The following is a 21,887-nucleotide window of genomic DNA, read 5'->3' as shown; positions in this document are numbered from 1 at the left end:
GAGGGCCAGATGCGCTCTCCATTTTCACATACACATCCCATTGCATGTAATCAAGGAAATTTTGCGTTTAATGGCTCGCTATGCAGCGAACAACTGCTGCTTAGCAAGCCTAGCTGAATCAGGCCCTATGTTCATTGCAAGTTTTCCAGAAAACAGGATGTAAAGCGATAACTTTATACCACCATGCAAATATAATATATCAACATTAATAGGTCACACACTTATTCAACTCCCCATAGCCAACGTGCTGTGCTGCCCACCATCCAGGGCTGGTGCCAGGGTCGCATTAGAAGAAGAAAAGGCCCATGTGCAGCCTCCTCAGGCTGGGGCCATCTTTCTAGCAGCAGTGTATGGCCAGCTTAAAGAGTAATACATAGTAACAATTGTAAATGTTTGTGGGAGCAAATAAATACATGTCAACTATATACAGTAGTAAGTTATACAATCTCATCCTCTCCTGATAGTGTTATATCAGCTGTTATTTGAGTGACAACAGTCTTGTGGATATCAGTGAAGCTGGAAGAAGCAGCACAATTCAGTCAGTATAAAATACTTTGATCTAATGTAGAATCTTCTGCCTAGGTTGCCTATAAAGACAAGCTAGGTTGCTTGGGAAGAGCGGTTTTCCTTTCATTTCGCGCTTCCTATATACATAGAAAAGGTGATGCATTTGTCATTAATTACATATATTCAGGCTGAATAGTGAAGCCTCCTGCAATGCTAATTAGTAATTTCCATTTTAATAATTAAATGTTCCCCGCTAATACATAAATGCAAATTGCTTTTTGTCTCTCGTTTGTTAATGACTTGAAAATACTCGACAATCACAGGAACAATATCTCACTCAGGCAATGCACGTACAATGTGACAGTGGAAGAGTCACGTAATGGTTGTATACTGAAAGTACAATACCTTGTTGTAAATGGGATAATAATGACAGGGTAAGATAAAGTTTATCTCAAATGTCAATTACAGTTGAACCTTTACACATGCTAGTTGTAAAATGATGCACAACAGTTTTAGTTTGTAATTGAAGTTCTTCCTATGAATTTATTGGGGAATATGTAACAGGATTCGAATTGCAGAATGATGGTGGCCAATCCTGGAGGTTTTTTTTTAAATCTGCACTCTACAGTCATGGTTTTGCCTTGTAAATGATTGCCACTTTTAAAAGACTTGGCAAATTTGGACCCTATTACATATTCCGCATATGTCCATGCACTATTGTTCTGAGTAATGTTAGGTGCACACTATGCAATATATCTTTTTTATATGGACAATCGATATATCACAAGTACATTGGAGGATGTGTACACCCCTATATGTCTTTAAAAGATGTAGTTCACAGACATATTGGGGGAAATTTACTAAAGGAAATTTGTAAAAAAATAGGTGTATTTGTATCCAGAAATACACTTATTTTTAAAAATTTACTATCCCGAAAATACGGCAATTCGTATTTGCATTGATGTGCTATCAATACGAATTGCCGTCTTTTCGGGATAGTAAATTTCTAAAATAAGTGTATTTCTGGATACAAATACACCTATTTGTTTACAAATTTCCTTTAGTAAATTTCCCCCATTGTGCCAGCCCAGCAGCACAGCTATTGTCGATATATCTGTGTACATCTGAGTGTGTGTACAGCCGGCACGCCAACTGCACAATAGATCGGCATCAGCCATTTTTTATATGCTGTCACAGTGAGGCCGGGCATGTTTAAATGACTCTGGTACCAGGCATATGAGATGGCGGATGGGTAAGTGTCCATGTGCAAGAGTTTGTGCGTACACCTTGCCAATCTTTACATTGGTTAGTGGATTGGCCAGATGTCTGATCCGTCAGCCAGGTTTAAAACGGCCTAAGATTACAGGCATCAAACAAATGACAATTTGTGCTTCCTGGTGGATTACAAATAGGGCCGACATCAAAGGGGAACTGCATTACCAGGCCCCGGGTAGATAGGGTGGTGTGCCCCAAATACACAGCAGTGGTTGATTCTTTGCAAAATGTATTAAGAATGCAAAATACATACCGCCTTGCATCACGATGATACCAACCGCATATGTATTAACATATGAGAATAGTTTTGCAAAGGACAGCAAAAAGAGCTGCCCTTTGTCAAGCTTCCATATAAGAGAGTCCCTGCAGGTTCCTTTCACCTCCTATGCCTGGGAGCCTCATGCTGCAGATGGCTGCACGACTCCCATGACTCCTCCTCCCTGCACCCATAGGGGAAGTCCTGCGAAAACCCAGCAGAACTAAGTTTTTACCACAGTTTTGATTTGATTCATCCCAGCCTATATGAGTGCAAGTGAGAAGGCTGCTCCACCTCATGCAACAGCACAGCAGCACCATAGCATGTGCCTATACTTTTAGCAGCCAGTCACTTTGATGGAATGGAAGGCTTTATTTATGTCAAGTAACAGCCTGAGCCTCTGGATGTACTTACTGTACTTTCTATATCTATCATACTTCCCAGCCAGGACCACTGAGGACCATTTTTGTTGAGCAGCACCCATCAAACGGAATGCCCTTCCACGCACATTAAGACTCTCCTCTAGCCTCCAAACTTTCAAGCGTTCCCTGAAAACTCACCTCTTTAGGCAAGCTTATCATATTCAGGACCCCCACACCACCTACAGTAGCATTCATATCTAATTGCATCCCATCAGGACTGTCCTGTAATGTGGTGGGACTGACATGCTATGGAATTCTATCCTTATGTATCCCTCCTATTATCCCTATACATTGTAAGCTTGCGAGCAGGGCCCTCCTACCTCCATGTCGGTTTGTATCTACCCAGTTTGTTTAATCACTGTTGTTTCCAATTGTAAAGCGCAACGGAATATGCTGCGCTATATAAGAAACTGTATAAAAAATAACTATAGTAGCACCTCAGCTGCAGCAGTACAGCAGGAGAGACTCTTGACTCTGTGACGGCTACTGCTGCCATGGTAGGGATAGTGGCTGCAAGTATGTGTGTGAGACCACTGCCTAGATGATATATACACAAGGCTACCATCTGGCGGAAGACCGCGGGGGGGGGGGGGGGGGGGTATTGCCGGATGACTGCCCGACAATAGGGATCCCGACAGTCAGTATACCGATATCGGAATCCAGACTGCTGGTGCTCCGAATGGGAGATCCTGACTGACAGAGACTTTTCTCCCCTAGAGGGAGAAAACAACCTGTGGCGAACAAAGCAAAGCGAGCCACCAAGCCCACAAGGGGCTTCTTTGCGCTCGCCCTCCCTGTCGGAGCACCGGCAGTCGGGATTCCAATGTCAGTATACTGACTGTCGGGATCCTGATTGCCGGGCAGTCATACCACACCGGGAAAACGAAATGACAGTAGGTGCGTGGCGCAATGCTGCCTGAGATTACTATCCCTGAAGATACACCTTTACTTCAACAATATAACATACAGAAAATTGGTATATATAATCAATGGCGCAAAAGAGATGATTCTTAAGTTTCTTCGGTTCAGGCTTTTTCCTCTCTTGTAAGATGTTATTCTCGGATGGGCAAGGTTCGCCAAATCAGGGTGTATTACGTGAGGAAAAATACAAAAAAATAAAGATTACAATTCAATATTGGTGTGTGTCCTTTATTATGAACACTAGAGAGTGGGTGCTCTGATTGTATAAAGAAACTGGGTCACTTCAGGCGTACCAGAACTCACTGGGTAAATGATGGTTTCCCTCTTGTAAAGGTTTATTTTATCCCGAAGGGGCTCAGTCTCAGTGTGAATATCTCTCCAAATATTTGTTAAACGATCAAAAGGGCTTTTCCAGCTGTGCTCATGAAAAAGAGAAATCAATGTCTGAGACTCTCTTTCAATAGTGAAAATAAGTATATGTGAGAGCTGTACAGAACACAGTGAGTTGTGACAGCATACCTCACTTACATAGGTGATTAAGAAAGAACATATGTAAAAGGTTTTTTCCTTAGATAGAGGAGAAGCGTACCCCTACTCACGATGTTATGAGGAGTTTTCAAACCTATAAAGGTTTCTTTTTCCCGTATATGTTCTTCGTAAGTGCTCTGGGCAGTTATAGTGTCCACTATTTCAGTGCTCCCAGGTGTATAGGAAATGTAAAAGAAATACCAATGTGATTAAGATATGTTGAGTAGGTGATATTTCATATAGAGTTATCACCCTGAGATTTGATGGCGTACCTTACTCACCCCTTAAAATGGGGGCACTAAGCCCGTAGCGGTTTCTTCATGGGTATATCCCAATACTGCTTTGTGGAAAACCAGGAGGCCAATGTAGGTAGAAAATTCCAAAAAGACTTTAATCCATAAAAACACTGGTATTGCTGGCTGTAGTGCTCCTCCAGTGCGCACAGCCACCCACGTGTGCAGAATGCACTTAAGTATCATCTCTTTTGCGCCATTGATTATATATCCCAATTTTCTGTAAGTCATACCACACCCTCTCCGGGATGTGTGTGCAAAGAGGGAGGTTGTTGTCGGACTGGACTGAGGATGGGCCCTGGCTATTTTGCCAGATCCATGTCCCAAAATTACTGATGATAGTCCTAATTATAGACATCCCAACTATTTGGATAAATGTTAAAGTATTTGTAATAAAATTAAAAAAAAATTAGCACATATTTCATATGTTTCAGTGATGAAGTGAAATTCCACTTTAGTCATTTATCCCCTTTGGAAATACAAAAATGAGAGTAGGTGGTAGACAAGTTGGTTGTAAATCATCCCAATAAAACAGATAATTAATCATTACACCCTTAATTATATCCATATGCTATCTTCCGTCTAGCTTTCTCTGTATGCAAGCACGAGCCACATTATTGGTTAGAATCCTTCAGTTCACTGTCACTTAGCTACATAAAAGTCAGAAAGCATGACTTCCCAGACACATTATACATATGGTAATATTAGATGGTAATAGTCACTGTCAGACATAGAAGGGGGCTTGTGTACAGTTGCCGCACATGTGTTTAAAAAAAATTCGGTACTTATGAGTTATCTGGGCGCCCGATTTTTTGATTGTATGCCTTAAGTTAAGGCATACAATCAGATGCGATGCGATGCGATATCGCATCGCATCGCATGCGACCATCGGATGCGATGACCCGATTTTTCCATAGGAATCAATGTTAAAATGGACTGAGTCCATTTTAACATGGAATTCAATGGGAAAAAGGGGTCCTTTTCATACCCCTACTATCCAAGTGGGCATGGAGTTGGATATAAACCTGTGGCGAGCGTAGCGAGCCACCGAGCCCGAAGCGTGGCGAGCGAAGCGAGCCCCGCGAGGAGACGGTATTCTGTGTCCCCTCGCGGGGCTCGCTACGCTCGCCACGCTTCGGGCACGGTGGCTCGCTACGCTCGCCACAGGTTTATATCCAACTCCATGCCCACTTGGATAGTAGGGGTATGAAAAGGACCCCTTTTTCCCATTGAATTCCATGTTAAAATGGACTCAGTCCATTTTAACATTGATTCCTATGGAAAAATCGGGTCATCGCATCGCATCGCATCCGATGGTCGCATGCGATGCGACGCGATGTGCCCGATCCGACCCGATTTAGAAATCGGGCGCCCAGATAACTCACAAGTACCAAAAATTCTGTACTTGTGTAGTTTAACGGCGGCGCCGCCGCGCGCACACTCTGTCTCAGAAACTTGGCAGCCTGCCAGAAGCTCTGTTTAACTGTGCGCGTGCCACTCTAGCTCAGTTTAACTGTGCGCGTGCCGATCTAGCTGTAAGCTACGTATTGTAAGCTACGTTATCAGCGTAGCGCCGGGCAGCAGCAGCAGCGCGCTGCCCAGGCGCTGACAGGTTACTGTGGTACTTGTAGTTCCACAGTGAAATAGGCAGTCCTGCGCACCGCTGACAACAGGGGCATGTGAAGTGGACACCCCGGCACACCGCAATCAAAGGGGGTGTCCCCCATGTCCCCCATGTAGACGCTAAATTTTAGGCGCAAAACCATCTGAATCCACACTGCCTGCAAACCGCTAAGATGGGGGAGTCTGGATTTAGGCGCTAAAGCGTCTGAATCCAGGCTCCCTGCAAGCCTCTAAGAAGTGGGGTTTCTGGATTTAGACGCTAAAGCGTCTGAATCTAGGCTCCCTGAAAGCCGCTAAGGTGGTGGGGCATCTAAATTTAGATGCTAAAGCGTCTGGATTTAGTTGGGTCTAGGGGTACACTATTAAAACTTGTCCACAATGACACTAGTCGATGCAACAGCTGTCGACCTTGTTAATTCCACTATCAACGCCAACCCGAAGCGTGGCGAGCGGCGGCGGTACGTGTCCTACGACCTTTTCATACCCCCACTATCCACGTCGGTGTGGACTTGATCTTACAAAGTGTGGCGAGCCACCGAGCCCGAAGCGTGGCGAGCGCAGCGAGGGGATGCGGATACCTGTGAAGCCCGTGAGCGGATGCGTATACCTGTGAAGGTATGCGCGTCCGTTCGCCACGCTTCGGGCGCGGTAGCTCGCTGCACTCGCCACACTTTATAAATTCAACTCCACGCCGACGTGGATAGTGGGGGTATGAAAAGGTCGTAGGACGCGTACCGCCACCACGCTTCGGGTTGGCGTGAATAGTGGAATTAACAAGGTTGACAGCTGTTGCGTCGACTAGTGTCATTGTGAACAGGTTTAAGAGTGTTTTGCACAGTGCACCCCTATGTACCCCTACACCCTACTAAATTCAGACGCTTTAGCATCTAAATCCAGACACCCCCTTTGATAGCGGTGTGCCGGGGTGTCGCAGGGAGTCTAAGTTTAGACGGATCTAGACGCTGCGCTACGCTGATAACGTAGCGCTGCGCTGAGAACAGCTAGAGCGGCATGCGCACACGCTACACTGGTAACGTAGCACTGAGAACAGCTAGAGCGGCACAGTGGCGCCGTGAAACTACACAAGTACCAAAAATTCAAATCCAACTAGTGTGAATTAGCATGGGTCATAAGTACAGGGAGAGTTTAGATTTTTTTTTTTTTTATAAAAAAATGTTTAGAATAAAAAAAGTATTTTGTTAATACAGCAGATATACAGTAGGTGCTGATGTTGACTGAGTACTTTGTCATTGTGCTGAAACGTGTGTGATTTGCCTCCACACATGTTCCAAATACGTGAAGGCAGACATTTACAACTCCTTGCTAATGAAGATGCAATAGGAGCGGACAGGGGAATTCTACTATAGGCTGAGTACAGCAAGGGTGTATCCATGTAGGTGTCATTCCTGCAGAGCAGCAATTTTGTGTATGTACACTAATTATAAGGTGTATCATGTACACCTACACCTGTTATCCTGAGCACCTGCTATATTGTAGGTGCAAATCCATGCTGATGATAAACCAGTTATACATGCTACTGGTGCCCGAGGTGTCATTATCTAAATATAAAAAAGTTTCTGGCACTGTATATGTGCGAAAATACACAATCACCAAAATCACAAGAGGCAAGCTAGTTATGGCTACTTTACCATCGTCATCAGCAGCAGGTCCTTAGGCATCAGCAGATTACACGGCTATTGTCAGGCATATTTTTATCTCTGTGATTCTGCCTTTATGTGCAATTACATGACCAGTGTCGGACTGGGAGGGGATGGGCCCACCGGGGGGGAGGGGGGTGTCTGGTGTGTGACATCAGATGCGGGGCGTGTCCAGCGTGTGACATCACAATGCGGGACGGGTCCAGTGTGTGACATCATGCCTGTCCATGGCTCCTCTTCTGCCCCCCAGCCTGCAGTAGGGATGGCCATCGTTGCCTTTGCTATTGATGGATGCCATCGATGGCAATAGTGCAACTATGCAAATGATGACCATCAATGTTTTTACATATCGATGGATGTGAGGTTATCAGACTCACTGTAAATCTGTAATTATTATATTTTATTAGGTGTAGTAATTAATGTACTTTTTAGTCCGTCGGTACCCTCTTGTTCTCCATATATGTCTATATTCCCCATAGCTGCGTGTATTTCCAGATCAGATCGCTCTTGCCCAAATATGGAAATAGCCAGGAAAGAACATTGCAGGGATTCACCCATATGTTGTGTCCACAGGGGGTAATCAGGACATAATGTAATCAGACTATGATTGTGTCTCTATCTTCAGCTCCTTTGTGTCAATACCAGACTTAGTGGAACCTGGCACCACAGGGGGTGATCCAATTCCCCTGCTATCAACAGGAAGGTTGTCCACAGGGGGTGACCACCACACAACGTAATCAGCTGGGTATTATCTTGTGTTGACACTGCTCTGCATATCTCTGGCTACTTCCAGACTTTCTGGAACCAGACCCAGCAGGGGGCAGCAGCAGATGGGCAGCTGGATATTACCTGGGGGGATGTGTCTGACTCTCAAGTCCACCAATCCGAACCAAGTACCGGCCCCCTGGCAGTTTAAGCCCCGTGGGAAATTGGAAGTTTTTAAAATGACTTGTACACCTGCCAGCTCAGTATGTTAGTCGCAATCCTGGCTAGAGGTGATACTCTGCCACTAGACCTTGTGAGCGCATCGTTTGCCTGGGGGGGGGCATCCTACATAAGCTCTGGTGTGGAGCGTCCGGTGCTGTGTGGATTCGCACAGGTTTCTGCTGTCACTGCTGTGTGGAATAAGTGATAGTTTCGTTATTTGGACTGTGATGCTACGAGGACTTTGCTACCCGGATGTTTTTATGCTACCATTTGAATCTTTTTCCTGTCTTCATCTACTTTTGTGTGCTGTGATAAAAATAAACCATATTTTGGTTTCATCTGCTCGGTGTCTGAGTGATTGAAGAACTCGTATCCTCACATTTGGTGGCAGCGACAGTGGGATCATTCAGACACCAACCTTCGAGCACAGAAAGCACAGAGAACAGAGGATCAGACCATATGTAAGGAAATGGAAAATGCAATAAGGTGATGTTCAGCAAGTGAGCAGGTGTCAGTCCTGTGAAAGGGAAAATGTTTCCAAGGAAAGAAAATCGATGCCTCAAGACCCCTGTAGCAGAGGAGCTCAGGGATGGAGGTTCTTCAGTGTATCGGCAGGCTGGGAAGCCGGATCTGTTATTTATTGTCAGAAAAATGCAGTATATCTGGGAGTACTGGGAAGAAGCTCAGCAGATGATCAGCGGGTGGAGAGTATCCAGCATACAGGACAAGTTGTGTTACCTGGGGGATGCATTCCTGCACTGTAAAGGTGAGGCCACCTCTTGGAATCTGCTGGGGGAGCCAGAGTTTGTAGAATTTACAGAGGAAGTGATTGCTACAGTTACCCAGATGCTACAAAGAGGACAATATTCTGAGGCTGAAGGACAAGTCCAGAATAAATTGATGCCCCAGATAGAACCAGAGGAAAGGTCTAGAAGGGGGCTACTGCAATCTGGGCAGACAACCGAGGGGTCTGCCACAGAATTAATTGTTACCGCAAGAGAAGGGTCGTTGTCAGGGGGGCCCCTAACTGCCCTTGAAGAAATGAGTATGGAGGAGCTGATAGCAGAATGTCAGCTGCGAGGTATACCCATCCGATCCTGCACTCGCGGGGAAATCCTTCAGCAGATCCTTCACGATCAGGGAGATCCTACAAATGCATTTGCTGATTATCGGGCATGTATCCTCCATTTCGGTGCACAGTTGAGTGTGTGGGAACAATTGCAGTGTCTGGAGGAGTGCTTCGTGGTGGCAGAGGAAGAGGCGATTGATCGGGGGCTCCTGGATACCCCAGCATGGCAAGATCAGTGTCGCAGGGGGCGTGATGAAAGGCACCGCCTGCAACAGCTTCTCCCACAGCCTAGGGGAGAAGCTGCTCAGTGTTCTATACAGGGGAAGGTTATCCCCAAAATGAAGGAAGTGGGGCCTGTGAGCCAGGCACCCCGGGAGGAGCTGCACTACTGCTTCCCTTTTGCTGAGGTGGGAGATGCAGAATTATTAACCTGCTGCCAGGGGATCTATGAGGACTGCGTCCAGGAGGAGATCACCGTGGTTAGAGGAGTATCCGACAACATCCAGGCCACAAGCATACCAGTCGCAGAAGATGTCTTGCTTCAGGCTGCCCAGCATATTCAGCTGGGGAAGGTGGTTATCCTGGAGACTGAGGACTGCGCAGAGGAAGCGGCAGGTGAGACCCAGGCTTTTGAGGGGGTAGGACTGGCCTTGGACCAGCCTGCCCTGCAGCCACCAGCAGAATTGTTCCTGATGGAGGGTCCCTTCTCAGCCCTGGGCATTGAGACCAAATGCTGTACTGAAATTTGCCATGCCCCTAGTTTGGGTTTGAGGGAGGAAGGACTTGACAGAGTGGCGGAAGTGCCAGGGCCAGGGCTCCGATATTGGGCTGCCGTTTGGCAGATGTTCCTTGGGCAAGAGGGGGAGGTGGAAACTGCTCCCTGCCCCCTTGTGCCAGAGACAAAAGTATTAGCACACCCTATAGGTGTGCCAGGTGTGAAAGTTTACGATGTTGCAGAGGGGGGGTACCCCACACAACGTAATCAGCTGGGTATTATCTTGTGTTGACACTGCTCTGCATATCTCTGGCTACTTCCAGACTTTCTGGAACCAGACCCAGCAGGGGGCAGCAGCAGATGGGCAGCTGGATATTACCTGGGGGGATGTGTCTGACTCTCAAGTCCACCAATCCGAACCAAGTACCGGCCCCCTGGCAGTTTAAGCCCGTGGGAAATTGGAAGTTTTTAAAATGACTTGTACACCTGCCAGCTCAGTATGTTAGTCGCAATCCTGGCTAGAGGTGATACTCTGCCACTGGACCTTGTGAGCGCATCGTTTGCCTGGGGGGGGGGGCATCCTACATAAGCTCTGGTGTGGAGCGTCCGGTGCTGTGTGGATTCGCACAGGTTTCTGCTGTCACTGCTGTGTGGAATAAGTGATAGTTTCGTTATTTGGACTGTGATGCTACGAGGACTTTGCTACCCGGATGTTTTTATGCTACCATTTGAATCTTTTTCCTGTCTTCATCTACTTTTGTGTGCTGTGATAAAAATAAACCATATTTTGGTTTCATCTGATCGGTGTCTGAGTGATTGAAGAACTCGTATCCTCACAATGGACATCCATTTTCTTTGACTGAGTAAAACACAGGGCTTCATGGATGTCAGGCAGAGCTAAGCTCCGTGTCCTGGTCCCTTGGGGAAAAAAGAAAACCGAAACTATTCGTTTAAGCTTGAAATCGATGATGGGAAACTGTCTGGTTCTCGGCCATCAATGGCAAAACTATTCAACATAGTTGATTGTCATCCCTAGCCTGCAGCCGCCGGGCAGTCAGTAGCAGATGACTGACACAGTGGCTGCAAGATGCTTTTGTTATTGTTGCTGGGCAGTCATCAGCTATTGCCTGACCTGGTGGCAATAACAAAAGCATTTTGCAGCCGCCAGGTCAGTCTCCCTCTACTGACTGCCCAGGGACATTAAAAGTTGTCGCCAGGCCCCGCCCACCTAAAAAAGTTAAAAAGTCACCTGCTCCCCCACCAGGCCAGTCCAAGGATGAATATGAACACTCTTTTTATACTTGATGCGCAATTGTACACCCTTCCCCCTCTCCTTTTCCACCAAATGGCAAGCAGTGCCATCTCCCGCGGTGCAGGTAATGGGGACAGCAGTGTGGCTGCCCCACAGCACCTGCATTAGGCTTGCAGTGTGCCTGGAATTTCACCCTGCAGCTTGTAGAGACACCTTGTAGCAACCTATGTGGTCTACTTCCTGCAGTCAATGGCCCGACACCCTCAGCTTGATGTCATGATGTTGAGGGGTGGATCCGACATGGTGCAAAATGGCCCTGCTCTGGCACTGAAGCTAGGACAAGTACTTACTGCTACAGCATAAACAAACATGCACCTGACTGCAAGATTTGTAAACATTCATTTTGTTGGATGAGATGTTTCTACAATCAGAAATCTATTAGGACTAAGGGAATATTTCAGCATTCTCTCAGAGTGCCAGACACTAACTTCCAGGGTTTTCCGCCATGCAAAAGTACCTGACTCACCCACTGAAATCAGTTTTTCTTATATTTTCAAGAAGTTCCTTACTTGATATACTAATCCATTTAGGTGCAGGTACACTGGGTGACATTTAATAGGATGCGAAAATGTTATTTTTGCGATTTTTTTTTTCCAACAAAAACGGCCGAAATCGCACTTTTCCCTGAATTTGCATATTAAATGAGATGCGGAAAACAACAAAAACGCGTTTTTTGCAGTGAAATCGCACATTCTGAAAGTGCGATATTTAGTTGCGCCGGAACTCGCATCCAGATGTTTTCCTATTGAAAATATACAATTTGCATATTTAATGAGATGCGAAATCGGGAAAATGTGTCTAAAAATCGCCACATATGTAGACCAGGTTCTGACAGGCGAATTGGCCAAAACCCTGCACAGATCATTGCGATCTGTGCATGGTCCTGTGTATAAAAATGTGTAAAAGTGTTTTTAACACAAATTCACACATTTCCTCAAATTCGCACATTTTCATGCCTAAAAATCTCACATTATCGCATTTTTACACCTCATTAAATATGCAAATTCGCTGCCAAAAATTGTATTTGAAGTAAAATAAATAAATATGTGACAAAACAAAAAAAGGTATCTTTAATGTTATCTTACTGCTAAGAGCTGTGCATAACAAAGGAGTGTTATGCGTAAACATTTTTAAGTGAAAAATATGAATTAATGATGAAGGTGAGTTAAATGACATAAAATGTTGTACTTATTTATTCTATATAGCAGATCTACAAACCTGAAATGATCACACAGATGAAATAGATACCCAGCTGTCCATGTACAGTATATGGGCCTAATTCAGACCTGATTGCATCGATACACTGCACATACATACGGCCCATTCACGAGACTGTCCTGCAATAACATCTTGCTATTGGCCGTGCACAAGGTGATTGAAAGGAAGCTGGCATTTGGGGGTGGTAACCTTCCGTTTCAGGGGACAGTCAGGGAAAATGCAGGCGTGCACGGTTGTATTATTGGAAGTCATGTGACATCAGCTCTGGCCCCGATTAGCAGAGCGGCCTTATCCAATTTGATGCCCTAGGCAATATTTTTGCGCACCCCCCCCCCCTCTCATGCCGATTTCCGAGCACACATGCAAATGGATGTTTAGCGTAAACATCCATTCGCAGCCTTGCGCGCGGAGGTGAAATCATCCGATAGTGCCAACCATCAGCTGAACCAATCATAGAACAGGGGCGTGTTTGTTCACACAACATTATCACACATATATATTTACATCAACCATTGATCAATATACACAAAAGGTACACATAATAAATCTTTTGATGCACCCAGCAGACACAACCTCAGGGAAGACCACACGTGGCTGTTAATTCAGAAGCAGGGATGCGTAAAATGCTCTGGATGTGTCACGTGACGATCACACCTTCCAGGAGCGACTTTCCACATCCTCATACTGGTCATGCCATCTCTATTAAATACAAACTTCATTGTCGTTTGGACTTATACATGCTTCTGTAAGCAGGGAGAGCCAGACCTTCTTTTTCTCTCTCTCTGATAAATAGAAATCACCATCCCGGGATATAATGCAGTGGAGCTCAACTTCAAGGAAGGCTTGCTCAAGCCCCAATGGTAGGAAGCATGTAGGAAGAAAACAGAAGGAGCGCACAAATAAGCAGTAGTGTATTAAAATTTACTAAAAAAAATGTAATAAGCTCACATACATAGCAATAAAAGAATATCAGCATGGGGGTATTCACCGCATCAACTAGCCAACAATGTCCACATGTAGCACACAGGCTGGAATGGACCCAGCGTCTTTGGGAAAATGATCAGGACATTCCGCGAAAGAATTGCACATCATCGGTCTGCAATTCGTGCAGCGCTCTCTAACAAATCTAACGACCAGACAGTGGCTAAACACTTCGCCCTGCAGAAACAGAGTCTGGCCAGTCTTCGTTATATTCTGATTGACCATGTACCTGAGAATATCCGTGGAGGGGACAGGAACAAGAGATTGCTCCAGCTGTGAGACCTGCTGGATCTACAAGTTACAGACCGTTTCCCCGAAAGGACTTAACAAACAAATTTCCTTCAATGTCTTTCTTTAATATTGTCTGCATTCTGATTGATTTCCCACATGCCTGTTCTCCCTTTGCCTTATTCACCACATTCTTTTATTGTATCATACATGTCACTTAGGGCCTTATTCTGGTTGGTGCGTATATTTCCGATTTATTTCGGAGCGGTCCGCACACCACGCTGTGCGGACATCGTACGAAGAAACGCCCACCGGTCCTCCACATTCGGACAGACTCACACTTTAAGAAGAGGGCGTGTTTACGGACGACATCCAAACCTTTGCGTGTGCGGTGGACACACACATATTCTGCACGGTCTTACAGTGTATGCACGGTCTTACCGCGTCAGAACGGACGGGAACCTGGCCGTACGCACCGATGCGGTGTATTTCCGCAAAACTCACCACTATTATCTGAACACCGAAATCTGTTACATGACCCACTTATGCAATTAGGCAACCTCATTAAAAAGGGATTGTTTTTAATGGTCATATATTTGTGTGTTTAGTAATGGTCCATTTAAGCTGCAATGGTTCCAATTGAAGCAATGACAAGAGTGTAATTATTGAGTAATGATTAAAGGAGTGGATTGTATTGTGTTCAGCTGACATTGGTTGAGGTGCGCCCGTACTGATTGGGCGTTCCGAATGGCTAGCGCATGACCGGGTGGTGTCCGCAAAGCAATACTTGCTTATGAAGACCGCATGTTTCTTGCCTTTTTGTTCACGTGTATTCGGTGTGCTGTCCGAATGTACGCGTACCAGAATTAGTGCACTCCCTCGTGTACGCCCATGTTAACGCCCAGTTTAGCCCACTTTGAAACTACGCCCCTGTGTACTTCCGAATGACGCCCATAATACGCCCATATTTCACGAGTGAATGCGGTGCACATTTCTGTACGGTATTGGTGAGAACAAGTACGGAGACCTTGCGTGGCATATGCGCATAGCGTTGCCCACACATGCGCAGACGGCTAAAAAACGCCATTCGAAAGAGTGCGGGAAAGTACGCACCAACCAGAATAATGCCCTTAGTTGTTTTGTTTAATTCTGGTGATCCTCTTTCAGGTACCTCTGCTAGTCAGTTGCCTAGCAACCGAGACGCCTGTCTGGAATTCCGGATGTGAGAGTGTGTGATGCCTCCATCAGGTGACTGGCCTGACAGGAAGTACACGGGAATGCGAGGCGGACAGCACGGGGAAACCGAAGAGGAGGGTCTGATCTATTTAGGTAAGACTTGTGTGTGTTGTATGTTGTTCTAAACCTTAATAACGGAGTAAAATCCGAAACGTTGGAGTAATCTGCGTTTTGTCTACTTATTATCATCAAGTCTCTGTGAGTGCCACTATCCCTGCTTCTATGTTATCCCATTGAGTGCAGCACTCGGGCAATTGTTTGCAGAATTTTGGAGTGCCGGTAAATGACAATTTATATATATATATATATATATATATATATATATATATATACACACACAGTAGTATATGCGGCACTTGGCTTGAAATTATTTACAACGCAGGCAGGGGTGTCGTTATCACAGACGGGGGTGTCCTATATATATACAAAAATATAAATATATGACACTCCCGTCTGTAATAAGGACAATTTACTTTTAGTATTAAAATAAAATACCGAACTAGAAGAAGCAACCCATGCAGGTTTTTCATCCAGTAGATGACGGTCTTCCCTCTCACAAAGCGCGCTGTGCGGTGAGTCTCCTCTCACTGCTCCAGTCCAGTTCAGGCCGCCTCCCACAGTGATTGACTGAGCCAGGTTGGTGCCCGGCCAACGGGAGGCTGGAGCGGCTAGTAATTGTCCAGGGGGACATGCAGGCAGAAGCCGGTAATTGCCGGACGTGGGGTGCGGTGTGAGTGCGGCTGCTTTTGGTGTTACCCCCACTGAGGGTGACACCAGGGTGCAGCCCGCACCCCCTAGTGACGCCACTGGTGAGCGGGCGGGCGTGGCGCCGGGAGGGCAGCTTAGAGCCAAAGGCATTTGGCTGGGAAGCTGCCACCCCTAGGCATAGGCTGATGCCCTAGGCAATTGCCTAGTATGCCTATGCCTAGGGCCGGCTCTGCCGATTAGCCTGTTTCTATCGCAGCCATTGAGTAAGTCCTGGGCTATGCACAGACTGCACGCAGTGGAAATATCATTAGATGTGAGCGACTTGCAAATGGATTTGCAGCTAATCGCAAATACGGTACAGCTAATTTTCACAGGCCATGCATAGCAATTAGCAGTCTTGCATGGGGCGGCACATATGTGATCACATGGATCTGAAAATTAGTAGCCCAGCGATTAGGTCTGAATTAGGCCCCATGTTTCATATGGATATATATATATATATATATATATATATATATATATATATATATATATATATATATAGAGAGAGAGTTGGTTTGCGCATGTGCAAACCAGTTCTGTCCATCGATGGCTCAAACTATTGAGTGGTTAACAAGCGATGGTGACATTCCATCACAAGTCATGTTTGGAGGGCGGCAAGACGGGAAGAGCTTGAAAGAAAGCGGGACCAGGGAAATATCCCACGGAAAGCCCCATTTCTAACTTTCTAGAAATTTCCAACTAATGTTATAATTTAGAAAGCTCTGCACTAGTGCTGTTCTATTTCTGGATAATAGCTCATAGCAGATGCACATTTGTACCAAGCATGTGGTCTTGTACTGTTATTTGTATATGTCTGGGAGTGGTGAGAAGCTAATGAGCCCATTACCAAACAACAAGGACAAATGTATTAGAGGGAACGCTTGTTGTACGAAGATTCTAATGGCTTACGTAAACATGTTGCCATTACCTATTCATATGTACATCTATAACTCCATTAGCTAATGGAAGATTAATCACACTCCCCAGCAGACAGAACTATAAAGCAATTTCCCCTATAGAAATTTAAGACCATTAACGTATCTTGAATTTTCTGTAACGTCAACAAGTAATAAAATATCTCAGAATATTCATGAAAAGCGGCATCAGAATGAAGAACTAAATTTAAGGTACTTGTGTATTATCACGGCGCCCACAATTTTGATTGTACTGCATCGCATCGCATCGCATGCAATATAGCGGCATGCGATGCAATCAGATGCGATTTTTAAAACCCGAAACGTGGCGAGCGTCGCGAGCCCGCGAGGGGTGGCGGTACGCGTCCTCCGACCTTTTCATACCCCCACTATCCACGTCGGCGTGGGGTTGATTTTAGATAGGATGGCGAGCGCAGGCCGAAGCGTGGCGAGCGGACGTGTATTCCGCGTGCACTCGCCGCGCTTTGGGCTCGGCGGCTCGCTGCGCTCGCCACACTATCTAACACTATGTCGTGTTGACATTGGGGGGGGGGATTTAACATTCTGGGGGCATTTAACATTGTATGCACCCATTAAGGTGTTTGTACAATTTGCTGGCATGCAATGCGATATTTAATTGTACATTCTGGCTTTTTCACACGGAAATCGAATCGCATACCATCGCATACCCTATTTAGTGGTATGCGATGCGATGCGATGGGTGCCGTGATAATACACAAGTACCACATTTAATAAAAAAAACTAAATACGTAAAGATGTTCATTATTAACTAGGGAGCAGGGGCCATACTGAATTCTGCTGCATGGATCTTGCTAGCGATAACTTCCGTCGTCCTGCATTTACAGATGATGGAAGATATGACTGAGGATATCGCTAATGACCCGTGGGAGCGCACCTCATTAATAATGTAGTGTTTAGCTAGCCGATATGCACGAAAATATCCTTAACGGTTATCGTGCACATCCTTAACGATATTGTCTCTTTTGTATGCACCTTTAGGAGCTGGTTAGCTGGTAATATATATCTGTCCTCTTATCTCTCTCCAAAGGCGATGTCATATTAAGTAAATTTGACTCCGTAATGAAGTCACAGATAAACATTGCAACCAATCGCTTCACAGTTTTGGCATCGTACCTTGCATTGCTAATGATCACATATGCTAAGCTGCTGCGGACAGTTTAACATATATGGGTTCATGCTAAATGGGGGCCAGAGTTTGGCTTGTAGAGATAAATTGGGTGCCGTATGACAGACCGACAGCCGGGACTCCGGCAGTCATTACACCGACGTCGAAATCACGACTGTTAAAACCCCGACAGACAGGCAGCGCCTATTCTCCCTCATGAGAATTTTTTTTTCTCCAATAATTGTTAGCAGTGGTGTAACTACTGCTGGTGCAGTGGGTGCAGCTGCTATGGAGCTTGCAGCTACCACTGCACAAACCCCAGATTGCCTCAGACGCACCACTGATATAATAACACCCCCCTCCCCCTTTCTTACAAGGCTGCAGCCGCATAAGTGCCGCATTTCACAGATATTTAGGAGCAGGGCTTAATGAGACTTCTGAATACTGAAATATTTAATTCATCCTTTAGTTCTAGTAGCAGAAATTCTCTATAGCTGTCTGAGGAATTCACACCTAGGGGAAGGGCTAACGATACTGTATCACAGTACTGGAGGCATAAGTAACATAAGCAGACCTTTCAGAGAAACCCACAACTGCATTCAGAGGTCGCCCACATTGTGACCCACCCGCTTAGAGAATTTAGTTTGAAATGACTCACATTTTCATCTCTACTTCCTGGCACTCCTTGAGTAAGCGTGTGTAGAATGTTGCGATCCCATGCTGCCCTTTAGTACTTGTCACTGTCCTATATAAAAGATAGAGGCTGATGCAAAGTTATTGCAAACTAGGAATGAATTACTTTACAGAAGAGAAAGCAAAAAACAGGGAAAAGCACATTTACAGATATGTTCCCATCTTGTGATGCCTCCACATCAGTCAACTGGTTAAACATTATTGGACTAGTAAGCCCGCTTAAAGGAAAAGCTTTGAAAGCTAGTTTCCTCCGTGAGAAAGGGAGAGAGAGAGAGAAAGAGATAGAGTCGCTTCCCAACAGATGGTAGTTTTTGGGAGACACACAGACACTATGGGGGAAATTTACTAAAAATACGAATGCAAAAAGTTGCATTCGTATTCTTAATACGAATTAATACGACAGCATACCTCATATGCTTTGTCGTGTTCCAGAGGGGGATTTACAAAGCAGTCGAATACGACTGCTTTGTAACCCTCCGATGGCGTATAAATTCGTATTAACGGGCGTATATACGGCCGCTAATACGAATTAGTGGAGGCAGTCTTCACGGATCCGTCAGATCCGTGCAGGCTGCAAGGTGTAAAAATAAGTAAATAAAAAAACAGCGTGGGGTCCCCCCACAGCTGTAACCAGCACCAGGCTGAAAGAGCCGGGCCGGTAATTAAAAATCAGGGAACCCGACAAATAGGGGTTCCCCGATTTTTAACAACCAGCCCCAGGCTCCAGGTCCGGTTCCCAAAATGCGGGGGACAAAATGAGTAGGGGTCCCCCGTATTTTAAGAACCAGCCCCAGGCCAAACCAGCCAGCAGGGTAATGCCACCGCCGGGGGGAGACTTTTTATACAAGTCCCCCCTGGGCGGTGGGCATCGAGCTGATTCAGTGTAAAAAAATAGATGTAAAAACGGTACTTATGTAATATCTGGACTCCCGTTTTTCTTATGAGACCGCGTCCCCTCGCGGGGCACGCTGCGCTCACCACGCTTCGGGCACGGTGGCTCGCTGCGCTCGCCACACTATATAAAATCAACTCCATGCGTAGTTGGATAGTAGGGGTATGAAAAAATGAGGTGCATTTAACATGGGAGTCCAGATAATACATAAGTACCGTAAAAACTATTGTTTTAAACTGTGGAACTATGAGTTCCAGCAAGCCTCCCCCGCAAGCTGGGACTTGGAGAACCACAAGTCCCAGCCTGCGGGGCATTAAAGGGCCCGCTGGCACTTGTAGTTCCACAGTAAAAAAAATAGTGAAATAAATACACACTGACACATAAGAAAAATAAAACTTTAATACATACATTACACCAGGGGTTCCCAAACTGTGCGCCGTGGCTCCCTGGGGTGCCTCGGGACACATTCAGGGGTGCCCTGGGTTGGTAGTCAAGGACCAACTCAAATTATTAATGGTTAATTATTTATAAGCAAAACCAGTGCTGGTGGCTGCCAATCATAAAATGTGTACAAACAGAAGCAATTCCTGCCCTTTTCCCTATAACTGACCCTAAGAATCGCATATAAATCCAATCTAATTAAACTAATTTTGGCCGACTTCCGGTGGGCGGACCTAGCTAGTGGCCGCATTTTAAAGAGCTCTCCAGCCCCGGGCCCTAAATACTAAAAAAAAGGGCGAGAAAACCAACCCAGGAAGACCCAGGACCCTGTGGGCACACGCAGAGGAGACAGAGGTGGGCAAGAGACACAGATCCGGCTCCCCACTGAACCAAATACCCCGGAATCAGCGCCAGAGATCGGGCGCTACACAGGAGCGGGCGCCATCTTGAAAACGCACCGCTCGTTCCCCTGGCTGAGAGATTTGACAACCCCCGTTCAAGCGCAGAGCTTACCCCCAGACGGACATCAGCGGCAGCCCCAGGCGCCGGACGCCGGACCGCGAGTGAATCCAGCGGCGGCGGGGGCCGGAGACCGGAGAATCGTCAGGTCCCGGACGCCATCTTGGAGGTGGCAGGCGGCGGCGGAGAACCCGGCGGCACACAGAATCCAGGTAACAGGCAGAGGAGTGAGGGGGCTGGGGTGCTGGCAGGAGTCCTCGATACACCCTGAGGTTTATTGCTGAATACACACAGCCTCCTAAAATCAGCGAGCCTAAACCAGGCACAAACGGGCGCCATCTTGGTGCCTGAAGCATGCACAAGCAGCCCCTGCCACAAACACCCAACAAATCCCTGCACGAGAGAGTGGGGTCTCGCTACATCTGCCCTCATTGTGGTGAGAGTCACCCAGACAAGACCTGCGACACTGATCATTAATTATCACACACCCCCGGCCGCCACATTGGAGGAGGCAAGCCCTGAAAAGACAGGATATCAGCTAATAAGACTCTGAGACTGCTGACCCTGAAAGAGACCTGTGGGGGATTTTACTGCTTCACATACCAGTACCTCCTAACATAGGGACACAGCAGCAATAAGGCTTACCTAGAATAAGGCTGCTTAACCTGGGAGCTGTACTCACGTTGCCTCCTGGTGGATGGTGACAGAACTCCACCCTGACAGCATAAAATATTGCTTACTAGCTGCATTACCTGAACTGACACTGAGACACTACACGGCTGCAGTGAATAAGATACTTGTGTGAAACCGGGTGGGACGCCAACACCGCGTCAATTTAACACCGTGCCCCAACACAGAACAACTGAGCTCATAGGTCACCGCTGAATGCTCAGTCCAGCGATGGACAAATATGTAGGAAAAACGCCCAGGGGAGGACGGAGCGGAACTGCTGCTAAAAACAGGGATACAAAAATCTCATCCACACTTGCAGCCAGCCCCTCAGCATCACCAGCTGATAAACGAACATCTCAGGTGATGAGTCCCTTAACCGAAGACTCCTCCTCCGCAGCACGAGCCAAAGAAATAGCTGCAATACTTTCGCCATTGCTAGATGAAAAATTATCTGGAATAAAAGAGGCCATAGAGTCCGTGGTCTCACAACTGGGAGAATACGGCTCACGATTTGAAGAAGCAGAGCAACGTATATCCAATGTTGAAGATGACCTCCTGGCTGCCAAAAACACAATAGCATCACAAGAAGCCACCATCCTAGCCATCCATGACAAATTAGAAGACATGGAAAACAGGAATCGTAGGAATAATTTACAACTCATTGGCCTGCCGGAATCGGTGAAACCCCGGGAACTGATGCAGCTAGTCTCTAAATGGCTACCGGAAGAACTCAAGTGTTTACCACCTGCT

The sequence above is a fragment of the Crinia signifera genome, chromosome 2 (genome assembly GCF_055691185.1).
Source record: "Crinia signifera chromosome 2, ASM5569118v1, whole genome shotgun sequence".
In the NCBI taxonomy this organism is placed as follows: Eukaryota; Metazoa; Chordata; class Amphibia; order Anura; family Myobatrachidae; genus Crinia; species Crinia signifera.
This window is presented reverse-complemented; position numbering follows the sequence as displayed.